Source organism: Bos indicus, chromosome 16 (assembly GCF_029378745.1).
Source record: "Bos indicus isolate NIAB-ARS_2022 breed Sahiwal x Tharparkar chromosome 16, NIAB-ARS_B.indTharparkar_mat_pri_1.0, whole genome shotgun sequence".
Lineage (NCBI taxonomy): Eukaryota > Metazoa > Chordata > Mammalia > Artiodactyla > Bovidae > Bos > Bos indicus.
In genome coordinates this window covers 5,878,487-5,893,909 of record NC_091775.1, presented here as the reverse complement: position 1 = coordinate 5,893,909, position 15,423 = coordinate 5,878,487, and the positions used below count along the sequence as shown (strand labels likewise).

Here is a 15,423-nt window from a genome sequence, read left to right as displayed (position 1 = left end):
AGCATAATTTCTTTTAAAATGAAGGTGTTAGCAGTACTAAACAGATTTCAATCTACATAAGAATTATACTAAAGATATTTAAACTTGTTTAAGATGGATTTATGAAAATGATGCTGTGTGCCTAGTCCCTCAATCATTTCCAACTCTTTTCGACCCTTTGGACTATAGTCCTCCAGGCTCCTCTATCCATGGAATTCTCCTGGCAAGATTACTGGCATGCGTTGCCACTTCCTTCTGCAAGGGAATATGATTGACCCAGAGATCAAACCTACATCTCCCTTGTCTTCTGCATTACAGGTGGATTCTTTACCCACTGAGCCATAGGGGAAGCCTATGAAAATGGCAGATCAACTCAAATGTATTCATATCACAGCAAAGTTATCCCACAAGGGACTGTAAAGTTCTTGTAGACAAGATGAGGAAATTGGCCAGTTAAATAGTTTATCAGATATTCATAATTTCATTAAATAAGCTGATTATCAGATGCAGGATTTTGTTCTCAGGCCTGCTCCATTGCTGTTTTGTATCAACAACCAGTTTAACGGAGCAGAGGAGATGTGCCTGGAATGATACTGAGGTAATGAAAGTGACAGGTTCATCACTCAGAAAGACGCCCATGTGTGAGGTTGGACTCAATAACGTGATATTTAGCTGTGATAATTATAAGATCCTGGGCCTGGATCATAGGAATAAGCAGCACAAATGCAGAATGACTAGAAACACTTTTAAAACTTAGTGAATACTTTTCATCAATTTTGAGATCAATCTGATCCAATACTATGATGGATAGCCAAGCCTGCTCATGAGACCAGAACTTGTATTGGCAGAAGTGTAAGAGGAGAATGAGGTTGTTCTGAGTCTTGACAAAGTCAGTGCCACTCTGACCATAGTGGACTACTGTATGTGCTTCAATAAATGATCTGGTTAGAGAGACAAATACAGATTCACATGTGACCAAATAAAAGAGAGGAGGAAAATAGCTCAGGCCAGTGATAGTAATGATGTTTACTTTTAATTATGCCCTCTTTGTGTACCTTTTGAAAGTGAGTCTCAGTGGATTATTTTACTAATTCATGTTCTATGAAGCATCAAAATGAGGTGAATAAATATACTAGATCTGAACTCAGATAATCAGGACTGAAATCTCTCTACAATGTAATAACAAAGTTAGTTGAGTTCTTTTCACTTGACTCCTGCAAATACAAACACTCAAGCTTACCCAACATGGTATTATTGTTAAATACACATATCTTGACATACATGGTGAAATTTGTAAAATTCAAGGATGAAGAGAAATTATTCTAATCTCCAAAAAGTAGTGGGAAGAAACCTAGACTGTTACTTAAGAGGAATAAAACTAAATAAGAATTTCAAACTAAAAAATGTAGAGAAATTCAAAAAAGTGTGGGAAATCTATTAGTGATAAGAGATGCAGACTATAGGCCATGAGATTGTATAATTGACAAGTCTTTCTAAAAGGGATTAAGATATGCAAAGATTCAAAGTTTATAATTCACTTAGTAAGCATATATGCGAAAATTACTCAAAATATATTAAAAATAAATTGTAATTATGTTATATCTCATTTAAAATATTTGTAAGAAATACTGAAAATTGCATCATTCTCCAATTAAAATTAGACACAAGCATACAAGGGTTTCCATTAATCTTAACCATTTGGAAGTTAAGAATCATTGATTGTTTATTTCTCCTATTAGACAAGCAAGGGAAAAGATGCCTAGTATCTAGTTTGAGTGATAAACAATAATGTTACTTTCCTGTGTGATTAGATCCATGAAAATTATTGTGGTTTTCTATATATAAATATATCACTTTTCCAATAAACAGAAAATTAAGGTAATGAATGTTAATTGGAAAAAAAAAAAAAAACACTGTTTTCTTTCTACATGAGCTACAAGATAAAATCTGTACTTTCATCTCTTGACTAAGATGCTAATTTAGTCAACCATGGTTAGGACTTCTGCACTTAAGGAGAATTCATTTAATAAGTCTCTATAGTTTTCTACCAAGAGAATCCACATACAAATTTTATATGATATGACTCACAAGACATAATTTGACCTTCAGTATCAAGGACCTCTTTACATACTTCAATCATCTGAGTTTTCTATAACTTTTCTTTTCCTAGAAACCATAATGTAGTGAGTGTAATTAACTGAACAAGAATGTAATTCATAGAGGTAATGTTAATTTCTAATTTGATTGTATAATGAGGCAAACCATTATTTCTACTGTTTTTATTCCAAGGGAAACAATGTAATTATCCAGTAATAAAACATGGACAGCTATATCATTCATACAGAAGATACTTTCCAGCACGTGTAAATCAACAGTTTCTCTATAATTGTGATCAGTATTTTGTGCCTCCTTCACAATATTCCTGGGATTACCTGACTTGCGCAGCAGAAGGATGGTCTCCAGAAGAACCATGCCTCAGTAAGTAAACCTATTTAAGCTTATATGCATACGTCTTTGAAAGAGTGAAGAGATAAAAGTATACAAGTGAGTAGAGTTAAGTGTTGTGTAACAAAAGTAAGGCCAAGGGATGAGTTCTATGAAAAAAACATCCAAATAGATCTTCCCTTTACTAGAGGCTCTTCATGTAAATCCTGTGAGATAGAGACTTTATAAGAATATCTGCATCATTTATACATACTTTAATAATAAATTAAAGAAAAATAATATGGAATGTTGATTTTCATTTGTAACAAAGGTGGTAGTAGCTTTTATTTTTATTGTTACATATTACATTTAAATATTTGTGCATTCACATTTAAATTCTATAAGGTTAATCTTTAAGGTTCTATTTTAACAAATTTTTGGGTTTTTTTTTCTATCATATTATTTTTATGATCCTTAGGAGAATGTATTTTCAATAATTTGGAAAATGGATATACCCCAAGTAGCGAAAAAAAAATTTTACAGGGTGAAACAGTAAGGGTTTGGTGCTATCATGGCTACAGTCTTCAAAATAATCAGAACACAATGATCTGCACAGAGTGGCTGGTCTCCTCCTCCCAGATGCATCCGTGTCAGTGAGTAAACTGGGCTGAGATCCCAGTAGTTCATAATTTTCTAAGACTCAGCTGTATTATCCACTCCAAAAGTTTATATCAACCTCTTGTTTTGCCAAAAGACCTATTTAATTTTATTTTTTACAAGTGTCTATGAGTGTACCTATAGACTTCTTTTTTTTAATTTAAATTTATTTATTTTAATTAGAGGCTAATTACTTTACAATATTGTATTGGTTTTGCCATACATCAACATGAATCTACCATGGGTTTACACGTGTTCCCAATCTTTTTTTGATAAGTATATAAAAATGTACCTATTGATAGACATCACTCAACAAAATAGGAAAAGATCCACAAAGAAGAAACCTGTAAAAACAAAGTGAGGTCAGAAAGATGGCAGGAGTCTCACTATCTCTCCTGATATAAAACAGACTTTGACCATCATTGGTGGATAAGAGAATCTCTGTGGGGGTCCAGGAGTCTAGCAGAGAAATGACAGCATGCTGCTAGAGCATGAAGATTCAAGACTGGATGCATCACTGAGGGTTAGAGCAGTAGTCTCATTTTGCCCCTGCAGTGCCCCTGCTTAGTGCCAAGACAGACCCCTCAGCACAGGATTTTACCTGTGGGGAAAATAAGAGTGTGTGAGCAAGAGTGGCATCCTCATCTTCCAGCGCACTTCTCTCTTCCCTTATCCAGGACACTGAGGTCACCTGCATGGCTGGGGGTTAGGGAGAGGCCAGGAGCACAGCATCCAGGGCTAGAATTCTTCAAGGGACATGGGTCCTACTGACCACGTGGAGACCCCACCAGGGAGCCCCAAACCATTGCAGACACATGCTTGTGGTCCTGCTCACCCCTGGGCCCCTCATCTCATCAACATCCCCCTCCCCAGGGCCAGCCTCCTGTGTAGGTCCCCACAGTGACATCTAAACCTTTGCAGATGGCCTGTGGTACATCTAGAAGCTAACCTGTCCCGATGGGACTGTGAGAAAGCACATGAATGTGAGCATTTGGCACTGCCCCAGGGAAGCAGTCAGGAAACTGTCAGCACAGAGACTGTCTTTGCTGTGTTGGTAGAAGCATACGAGCTCCAGAATTCTGTCCTAGGAGGAACTGAGTAGATGGGACAGGTGTCTCTTTAAAAAGGTCTGAAAAAGTCTCAAAATCCCTATCAGGGTGACAGTGTACTTCCCTCCCCAAGTCAAAAGAGAGGAGGGAGCAACTGTTTCTTTAAATGCAAACACAGCAACCTGAGACTTCAAGGGACACAGACATCAAAGGACTAAAATTTTAACAGAGAAACACAATAGTTTTTCAGTTACTGTCCCCAAATAACGGATATGGATGATTTGTCTGATAAGTAATTCACAGTAATAGCTTAAGAACTTCATTGAGATAGAAGAAAACAGTGGAGAAGGAAATGGCAACCCACTCCAGTATTCTTTCCTGGGAAATCCCGTGGACAGAGGAGCCTGGTGGGCTACAGTCCATTGCGTCTCAATGAGTCAGACACAACAGTAGCTACTTAGCATGCACTCTCGCATTCCTTTATATTAAGTGTAATTATTGATAGATAAGGATAAGATAATACTATCTTTTGTAACAGGATGTTTTAGAGTTCCCCAATTCCTTTCCTCTGACTGCTTGCCTTTGTGAATACATGACTTTTGTTATAGTAGTGTAACAATACTACTATAACTTTTGTTATAGTAGTATGCGTTTAATAAACTTCTCTTTACCATTTGTGAATCTAGTATGGATTCCTGCTTTATATACCAAGAGATTTACGTAAAACATCTTTCAGATAGAGCAGTGTGTTTTATGCTGATAATATATGAACGTCAACCATATATTAAATCTCCTTCCTTTTTCCCTTCTCCATTTTATCTTTTTGATGTCATGATTTGCCTCTTTTTATAGTGTGTCCTTAATTAAAAAATAATTGTAGCTATAGTTACTTCTATATTCTTGCACTTTAACTCTTAAATAGTTAAGTGTTTTACATTCCATATCAAAGTACTATAGTGTTCTGAATGTGAATATGCACTTCAATTTACCAGTGTACTATGTATTTTCAAGGAATTAATTGGCATTATTCTACTTTAGCTTGAATAATTCCTTTTAGTGTTTCAGCAAGGAAGGTCTGTGTGCCTGCTCAGTTACCTCAGTTGTGTCTGACTCTTTGTGACCCTATGGGCGGCAGCCAGACAGGTTCTCTGTCCATGGGCTTCTCCAGGCAAGAATACTGGAGTGGGTTGCCATGCCTTCCTCAAGGAAGGTCTAGCTGTGCTCAATTTTCTCAGTATTGTTTGGTCAGGTGAAGTATTTATATTGTTTTCTTTTCTGGATGATGTTTTCAAATATTCTTTTCGGCAGTTTTGTCTTTCAACACTTGGAATATATCATCCCACTTTCTCCTGGCCTACTAGGTTTCTGCTGAGAAATATTCTTAGATCCAAATGAGGGCTCCTTCGTAAATTCCAGGTCAGGAAGCACAGTTAGAACTGGACATGGAGCAACAGACTGGTTCCAATTAGGGAAAGGAGTACATCAAGGTTGTATATTGTCACCCTGTTTATTTAACTTATATGCAGAGTACATCATGAGAAATCCTGGGCTGCAGGAAGCACAAGCTGGAATCAAGATTGTCAGGAGAAATATCAATAACCTCAGATATGCAGATGCCACCACCCTTACAGCAGAAAGTGAAGAAGAACCAAATAGCCTCTTGATGAAAGTGAAAGAGGAGAGTGAAAAAGTTGGCTTAAAGCTCAACATTCAGAAAATGAAGATCATGGCATCTGGTCCCATCACTTCATGGCAAATAGATGGGGAACAGTGGAAACAGTGGCTGACTTTATTTTGGGGGGCTCCAAGATCACTGCAGATGGTGATTGCAGCCATGATATTAAAATATGTTTACTCCTTAGAATTAAAGTATGACCAACCTAGACAGAATATTAAAAAGCAGACACATTACTTTGTCAACAAAAGTCTGTCTAGTCAAGGCTATGGTTTTTCCAGTGGTCATGTATGGATGTAAGAGTTGTACTATAAAGAAAGCTGAGCACTGAACAATTGATGCTTTTGAACTGTTGTGTTGAAGAAGACTTTTGAGAGTCCCTTGGACTGCAAGGATATCCAACCACTCCATCCTTAAGGAGATCAGTCTTGGGTGTTCATTGGAAGGACTGATGTTGAAACTTAAACTTCAAAACTTTGGCCACCTGATGCGAAGAGCTGACTCATTTGAAAAAACCCTGATGCTGTGAAAGACTGAGGGCAGGAGGAGAAGGGGACGATAGAGGATGAGATGGTTGGGTGGCATCACCGACTCAATGGACATGGGTTTGAGTGAACTGTGGGAGTTGGTGATGGACAGGGAGGCCTGGCGTGCTGTGGTTCATGGGGTCACAAAGCAGACACTACTGAGTGACTGAACTGAACTGAAGTAGTAAATTACAAGTTTTTGTTTTGTTAGCTTGTTTGTTTTTTCCTCATGCTGCTTGAAGGCTTCTCATTTTTTCTTTGATTTTTGCAACTTTATTATAATATGTGTTATAGAGGATTTTTTAAGTTGATTTGATTTGGTCACCTGTAAGCTTCCTGAACTTAGATATTCAAATATCATCCTTGATTTGGGAAGTTCTCAGACATTACTCCTTAAATATGCTTTCTGCCTCATCTCCTTTTCTCCTCCTGGCACTTCAATAATTTGCAAATTGGTTCTATTGACAATGTGGCATAGATCATGTAGCCTTTCTTTGTTCTTTTTCATTGTTTTGTTATAATGTTTTTTTTTGTTTTGATTTTAATGTCCTTTGACAGGATAACTGATATGTCATCTATCTCACAGATTCTTCTGCTCTTTTCACTCTGTGGATAATACTCTTTAATGAATTTTTTCATTTCATTTTGGAATCTTCAGCACCAGAGTTTCTGGGTTTTTTATGATTTGTACATTTTATTAAACTGTTTTTTTGTCCATTTTTTATTGTTCATTTGTTTAATGTTTTCCTGCTTTTGTTCAACTCTCTTACTGCATTTTCTGTAGCACACTGAGTTATTTAAAATAGGTACTTCAAATTCTTCCTTGGATAAATCACAGATCTCCAATATTCAGATGTCAATACTGAAGATGTTTATAGTATGTTGGTATCATGATACTTTGGGTTCATGTTCTTTGAAGTTTTGTGGTGCTGTTTTTCTAATTCAAGTACCAGTCTCCTTTGGGTTAGAAATAACTTCCTTCAACCTGGCTAGAGACTCTGCAGCTATCTCAGATCTTCTATAGTGGCACCTGCTGACAATTCTCATCCCTGTTTTGTCAGAATTTCTGTGCTTCATGTCTTGTCTAGATACATTAGTGCACCAGAATTTGTACTGACAGCCAGTCGTTTGTTTCCCCCAAAGTAGCACTAAATCTTAATCTTGTGTTCCTGTACTGGGTCACAGATTTAAGCCAAAGTTCTGTGCAAGCTCACTGGTGGTCTGTCAAAGGTTGCTCTTCCCTCTGAGTCAGTTGTAACCACAGGGATCTGGCCACAGGGTGGAAGGGTGTGTGAATGAAGCAGACAGAGGTCCTCTTGTCAATACCTGGTGTTTCACAGAAGGACTTAGCTCCACGCAAGAATTTTTATGATAGGCTTTCCAGGACTCCTGGAGTGCAGCTGAGAGGGAATTGCGATGGTTCATGAGCCACTGTAGGCATCACAGTCAAGACAGAGATCTGTCTGCCTTTTACCTCATGCATGCATGAGTGAGCCTCCTCCTGGGTCCATTGGCATGCGGAATTTCAGGGGTGGGTGGTTATTTTATATTTATTTATTTTTAATTGAAGGATTTACAGGATTTACAGTTGGGTTCTACCAAAAATCAACAAGAATCAGCCACAGATTTACCCATGTCCCCTCTCACATGAAAATCCCTCCCAGCTCTCTGCCCATCCCACCCTTCTAGATTGTTACTGAGCTCTGGTTTGAGTTCCCTGAGTCATACAGCAAATCCCCATTGACTGTCTATTTTACATATGGTAGTGTAAATCTCAATGCTAACCCTCTCCATACATCCCACCCTCTACTTCCTCCCTGCCAGCCATGTCCATAAGTCTGTTCTCAGTGTCTGTGTCTCTATTGCTGCTGTGCAAATAGGTTTATCAGTACAATATTTCTAGATTTCATATATATGTGTTAGTATACGGCGTTTACTTTTCTCTTTCAGACTTACTTCACTCTGTATACTAGGCTCTATGTTCATCCACCTCTTTAGGACTGACTCAAGTGCATTCCTTTTTATGACTGAGTAATAATCCATTGTATATACGTAGCACAGCTTCTTTATCTATTCATCTGTCAATGGACATCTATGTTGCTTCCATGTCCTAGCTGTTGTAAATGGAACTGCAGTGAACATTGGGTTACATGTGTCTTTTTCCATCTTGTTTTCCTCAGGGTATATACCTAGGAGTGGGATTGGTGGGTCATACAGTGGTTTTATTCCTTGTTTTGTAAGTACTCTCCATACTGTTCTGTATAGTGGCTGTATCAATTTACATTCCCACCAACAATGCAAGTGGGTGCCCTTTCTCCACATGTTCTCCAGCATTTATTGTTTGTAGACTTTTTGATGATGGCCATTCTGATTGGTATGAAGTGATATCTCATTGTAGTTTTGATTTGCATTTCTCTAATAATGAGTGATGTTGAGCATCTATTCATGTGTTTACTAGCCACCGTAGGTCTTTGGACATATGTCAGTTTAGGTCTTTTTCCCACTTTTTGATTGGGTTGTTTGCTTTTATTTTTTTGGCATTGATTTGTATGAGCTGCTTGCATCTTTTGGAAATTAATCCTTTGTCAGTTGTTTCATTTGCTGTTATTTTTTCCCATTCTGAGCATTGTCTTTTCACCTTATTAATAATTTCCTTTGCTTTGGATAAGCTTTTAAGTTTAATTATGTCCCACTTGATTATCTTTTTTTTTTTTCCCGACTATTATAGGAGGTGGGTGATAGAGGATCTTGCTGTGATTTATGACATAAGGTGTTCTGCCTGTGTTTTCCATCCATTTTGAGTTTATCTTCTTGTATGGTGTTAGGAAGTAGTCTAATTTCATTTTTTTTCCATGTAGTTGTCAAGTTTTCCCCGCAGCACTTATAGAAGAGACTCTCTTTGCCTCATTGTATATTCTTACTTATTTTCAAACATTAGCTATCCATAGGTGTGTGGGTTTATTTCTGGGCTTTCTGTCTTGTTCCATTGGTCTATATTTCCATTTTTCTGCCAGTACCATACTGTCTGGATGACTATAGCTTTGTAGTCAGTTCAAAGTCAGGAAGGTTGATTCCTCTAGCTCTATTTTTCTTTCTCAAGATTGCTTTGGCTATTCAGGTCTTTTATGTTTCCCTATGAATTGTGGGACTTTTTGTTCTAGTTCTGTGAAAAACACCATTGGTAATTTGATACAGATGACATTGAATCTGTAGATTATATTTGGTAGCATAGTCATTTTCACAATGTTGATTCTTCCAACCCCAGATAATGGAATAACTCTCCATCTGTTTATGTTGTCTTTGATTTCTTTCCTCAGCGTCTTATACTTTTCTGTATACAGCTCTTACTTCTCCTTAAGTAGGTTTATTCCTAGGCATTTTATTCTTTTTGTTGCAATGGTAAATAGGATTGATACCTTAATTTCTCTTTCTGATGTTTCATTGTTAGTACATAGGGATTCAAGTGATTTTTGTGTATTCATTTTGTATCTTGTCACTTTGCTAAATTCACTGATTACCTCTTGGAATTTTCTGATAGTATCTTTTGGGTTTTCTAGGTGTAATATCATCTGTGTGCAAACAATGAGAGTTTTGCTTCTTCTTTTCCAATCTGGATTCCTTTTATTTCTTTTTCTCCTCTGCTGTAGCTAAGGCTTCCAAACAATGCTGACTAACAGTGGTGACAGTGGGCTCCCTTGTCTTTACCTGATCCTAGAGGGTACGCTTTCAGTTTTTCATCATCGAGAATAATGTCTGCTCTGGGTTTCTCATATATGGCCTTTAAAATGTTGAGATAGTTTCCCTCTTTGTTCATTTTTTGAAGAATATTTATCATAAATGGGTGTTGAAATTTTTCAGAAACTTTTTCTGTATTTATTTTGATTACCATATGAATTTATCTTGCAATTTTTTAATATTGTATATCACATTGATGGATTTGTGTATACTGAAGAATGCTTGCATCCCTGGGATAAACGCAAGTTGATGGTTGCCATCATGGTGTCCTGTGCTGCTGCTAAGTCACTTCAGTCGTGTCTGACTCTATTGGACCCCTTGGATTGCAGCCCACCAGGCTCCCTCATCCCTGGGGTTCTCCAGGCAAGAACACTGAAGTGGGTTGCCATGTCCTTCTCCAATGCATGAAAGTGAAAAGTGAAAGTGACTCAGTCGTGTCCAACTCTTAGCGACCCCATGGACTGAAGCCCACCAGGCTCCTCCATCCATGGGATTTTCCAAGCAAGAGTATTGGAGTGGGGGCCAGTGCCTTCTCCATATCATGGTGTACTATCTTTTTAATGTATTTTTGAATTCTGTTTGCTAGTGTTCTGTTGAGGATTTTTCCATCTATTTTCATCAGTGATATTGGCCTGTGGTTTTCTTCTTGTGTTGTCTTTGTCTGGTTTTGGTATAAGGGTGATGATGGCCTTGTAGAATGAGTTTGGTAGTGCTCATTTCTCTGCAGTTTTTTTGAAAGAGCTTTATAGGAATATTATTAGCTCTTCTCTAAATGTTTGAGAGAACTCACCTGTGAAACCATCAGGCCCTGTGCTTTAAGTTTTTGAGAGCTTTTTTTAAATCACATTTTCAATTTCAGTGCATGTAATTGGCTTGTTCATAATTTCTATTTCTTCCTGGTTCAGTCTTGGAAGATTGAACTTTTCTCAGAATATATCCATTTCTTTCGGGTTGTCCATTTTATTGGCATATAGTTGTTCATAATACCTTCTTATGATCATTTGTATTCCTGTATTTCTGTTGTAACCTCCCATTTCTCATTCTTAATATTGTTGATTTGATTCTTCTCCCATTTTTTCTTGATGTGTTTGCCTAATCGTTTGTCAATTTTGTTTATCTTCTCAAAGAAGCAGCTTTTAGTTTTATTAGTCTTTACTATTGTTCCTTCCTTTCTTTTTCATTTATTTCTGCTCTGATCTTTAGAATTTCTTTCCTTCTACTAACTTTGGATTTGTTTTTTGCCCTTCTTTATCGAGTTGCTTTGGGTGTAAATTAGGTTTTCTCTTTGATGTTTTCCTTGTTTCTTCCTATAAACTTCCCTTTTAGAACTGTTTTGCTGCATCCCATAGATTTTGAGTTGTTGTGTTTTCATTGTCATTTGCTTCAAGAATTTTCTGATTTCCCTTTTGATTCATTCAGGAACCAGTCTGTTATGTAAAAGCATATTGTTTAATCTCCAAGTGTTTGTGTTTTTACCATTTCCCATCTATTTGATATCTATTCTCATAGTATTGTGGTCAGAAAAGATGCTTCATATGATTTCAATTTTTTAAAATGTACTGAAGTTTGATTTGTGACCCAAGGTACGGTCTATCTTGGAAAATGTCCCATGCATACTTGAGAAGAAGGTGTATTCTTATGCATTTGGGTGGAAAGTTCTGAAGATATTAATTAGGTCCGTTTGGTCTAATGTTTCATTTATGGTTCATGTTTCCTTATTAATTTTCTGTTTTGATGATCTGTCCATTGTTAACACCCCTTACAACTATTGTGTGTTAACATCCCTTACCATTATTTTATCGCTGTCAGTTTCCCCTTTTATGTGTGTTAGTTATTGCCTTATGCATTGAGATGCTTCTATGTTGGGTGCATAAATGTATAGAATTATGTCTTCTTCTTGGATTGATCTCTTGATCATTATATAATGTCCCTTCTTTATTTCATATAATATTCTTTATTTTAAATCTGTTTTGTCAGAAATGAGAATTGCCACTTCAACTTCCTTTTGATTTCCATGTTCATGGAATATATTTTTCCATCCTTTTAATTTCGGTCTGTATGTTTCTCTAAGTCTGAAGTGGGTCTTGTGTAGACAGCATATATATGGGTCTTGTTTTTGTATCCATTCAGCTAATCTGTATCTTTGGTTGGAGAGTTTAATCCATTTACATTTAAAGTAATTATTTACAGTATTAGCATTTTCCTATTATAATATTATCCTATATGTTCCAATTAGTATTTTCTTAATTATTTTGTGTTTCTTGTAGGTCTTTCCTTTGTCTTATGTTTATAAGTCTCTTTAATATTTGTTGTAAAGCTGGTGTGGTGGTGCTAAATTCTCATAACTTCTGCTTGTCTGTAAAGATTTTAACTTTTCCATCAATGTTGAATAAAATCCTTGCCAGGTAGAGTAATCTTGCTTGTAGATTTTTCCCTTTCAATACTTTAAATATATCCTGCCACTCCTTTCCGGCCTGCAGAGTTTCTGCTGAAAGATCAGCTGTTAATTGAATGGGTTTTCCCTTGTGTGTTACTTGTTGCTTTTCCCTTACTGCTTTTAATATTCTTTCTTTGTGTTTAATCTCTGTTGATTGGTATGTGTCTCGATGTGTTTCTCCTTGGGTTTATCCTGTATTGGACTCTCTGTGCTTCTTGAACTTGATTGACTATTTCCTTTCCCATGCTGGAAAAGTTTTCAACTATAATATATTCAAAAATGTTCTCAGTGACTTTCTTTTTCTCTTCTTCCTCTAGGACCATTATAACTCAAATGTTGGTGAGTTAAATACTGTCCCAGAGGTCTCCAAAGCTCTCCTCAATTCTTTTCATTCTTTTTCCTTTATTCTGCTCATCAGTAACTACTTCCACCATTTAATCTTCCAGCTTACTGTTTCATTTTTTTGTTTCAATTAATCTATTATTGTTTCTTTCTAGAGAACTTTTGATTTCCATAATGGTGTTATTCATCCTTGTTGATTTATTCTTTATTTCTTATATATCCTTGGTTATTGTGTTAATTTGTTGATTGCTTCCTGCCATTTTATCCATTCTCTTTTCAAGGTTTTGGAACATCTTTCCTATCATTACTTTGAATTCTTTTTCAGGTATTTTGTCTATTACCCCCCACCTTTTTTTTTTCTTCTTTTTTTTTTTTTTTTTTTTTTTGATCTTTTGTGCTTCTAGTTTGTTTCTTCTTTTAAGCAATACTTTTCTGTCTTTTTTTTTGTTTGTTTCTCATTATTGCATTTGATGTCTCCTTTTCTCAGGCTTTCAGGTCGAATTCCTTCTTCCTTTTGGCTTCTGCCCTTGGTGTGTAAGGTTGTGCCACTGGTTTGTTTAGGCTTCTTTTGGGGGTGACTTTTGTTTGTACTCTGGTGAAAGGAGGTAAGTTTTTTTGGGTTTTTTTTTTTTTCCCCTCTAATCGGCAGGACTTTGTGGAGTGGCAATCTTTTTTGCTGATGACTGGCTTTGTGTTTTTATTTTGTTTGTTTTTTGGGTGAGGCATCCTACACTGGGTGCTGCTGGCAGTTGGGTGATGCCAGGTGTATACAGGTGGAAGCCTTTATGGGAGTTCTCACTAATAAATACTCCCTGGGCTTAGGAGTTTTATGGCAGTCTAGAGTCTTGTCAGCACTCCCACTTCAAAGGCTCTGGGCCTGATCTCTGGCCAGGGAAGTGAGATACCACAGGTGGTTTGTAACAGCATTAACGGGGATTAAAACAAGCACACTAAAACAAGAAACAAAATGCAAACCCCAGACAAATGGCAAATAAAAAATAAGGCAAGTACTTACAAAAATAATAGGATACATACACATGCATGCACACACAGGAAAAAAAAAAAAAAACAATGTAAAAGAAAGAAAAAAAAGAAGAAGAAGAAAGTAGAAGAGATTGATCCAGTGAGCAAATGAAAGCAAAAATTATATGAACTAGTTATTAACAAAACTGACTAAAACCATAAACTGGAAAACTAAACCAAAGCCATGTGACAACTGGGGAATAAAGCAACTAAAGCAAAACAGATTAATAAACATAGTGAGAAAAGGAAAAAAAAAGAAAGGCTAGAAAAGAAAATTTCAATAGAGGTAGATAAATAAGTTTATATATATTAAAGAATAACTTACAACAGGAAAAGAATAAGAAAAGCAAACAAAAGAATATATGTGGAAAATACTAATATTTTTTTTAAAAACTTCGAAAATTAAAAACAGGAAAAAGTCCATAAAACAACAAAAACCAATGTGGACTAAGTATTTAAAGGGAATTAAAAATGTGATTTAAAAACTTTCTCAAAAGCATAAATAGTTTTAATAGTAGCATTAAAATCAACAACTAGAATAACAGAGAGGGGAAAAAAAGGTAAAAATCAAGTAACAACTACTGAATAAGTTAAAATATAAGAATAATAGATATTTTTCTTGGATCAGCTGTCAGCATCCTTTTCCTCAATGTGAGTCACAGTCCACCTCACCCTCCTAGGATGCCCTCCGGTTCTGGGCTCATCTCTGGACCTATTGTGGGGGCAGCTCAGACTCTAATCTGGTCTTACTCTTGCAAGTTCTTGCTCTGATGTCCACATCTGCCAGTGCTAGTGTTTTTTCCTTTTCAGGAACTCTAATAATCATTTATATATTCCATAAATACAAAGTCTGCCTCCTTGATCATGTGGATTCAATCTTCAGCTTGTACCACTGGTGGGGATGTTTTGGTTCTCTTCCTTAGCCGCCTGCCCCTGGATTTCACTTGTGGTTTTATCTCCACTTTTGCATGTGAGTCGTCCACAGGAGTTTGCTCCTGAGGCTCCCCTGGAGGACTTGGGTGTGCCCCAGGGAGGACTGAATGTGGAGGTGGTGCAGTTGCTTGGATTGCAGGAGCCCTGTCAGTACCAGGTACTAAGGGGAGCCACTGGCTAGGACAGCAGGAAATATGAGGCCCTTAGGGTTTTTTGTAGCCTCTGGTTGCTCTGTCCTTGTGGGGATTGAGCTAAGGTTTGACACAGGAGCTTGGATAATGGGAAACATGGCAACGCTGGATACATAGCTGTGGCTATTGTCACAGGAGGTATGTGACTATTAGGGATTTTTCTAGCTTCTGACAGCTCTCTCCAGTGAGGGTTGAGCATGGAGGTGACACAGCTGCTTGAATTATGGGAACCCTGGCAGTGCCAAGCGTGCAGGGAAACCAACTGACTCAGCTGCAGGAGCTATGGCTCTAAAAGAGTCTTTTCCTAGCTTCTGGCATCTGGCCATCAGAGGGCCTCTTTGGCTGGTCCTTCTCTGTTGCTTGGCCCCTTTAGGTGCTTACAGGGCCCTCCACTTGGGGTCATTGTCTGTTGTTTATCTCATCAGGGACTTAAAGATCACCCTGGCTGGGG

At 37.1% G+C, this 15,423-nt stretch overlaps 2 protein-coding genes across 2 annotated transcripts in view; both read left to right on the top strand.

The window, feature by feature from the left end:
- Window positions 1–15,423, top strand: part of LOC139176527 (complement factor H-like) — a 174,598-nt gene that overhangs the window by 3,542 nt on the left and 155,633 nt on the right. The window lies entirely within an intron of this gene.
- The window catches only part of LOC139176529 (complement factor H-like), an 83,883-nt gene that overhangs the window by 13,515 nt on the left and 54,945 nt on the right, over window positions 1–15,423 (top strand). Inside the window, exons 3-4 of the mRNA XM_070768853.1 lie at window positions 2,269–2,457; window positions 2,882–3,056. The gene's annotated coding sequence lies outside the window, so the exon portion shown is untranslated. The remainder of the gene's footprint in view (window positions 1–2,268; window positions 2,458–2,881; window positions 3,057–15,423) is intronic.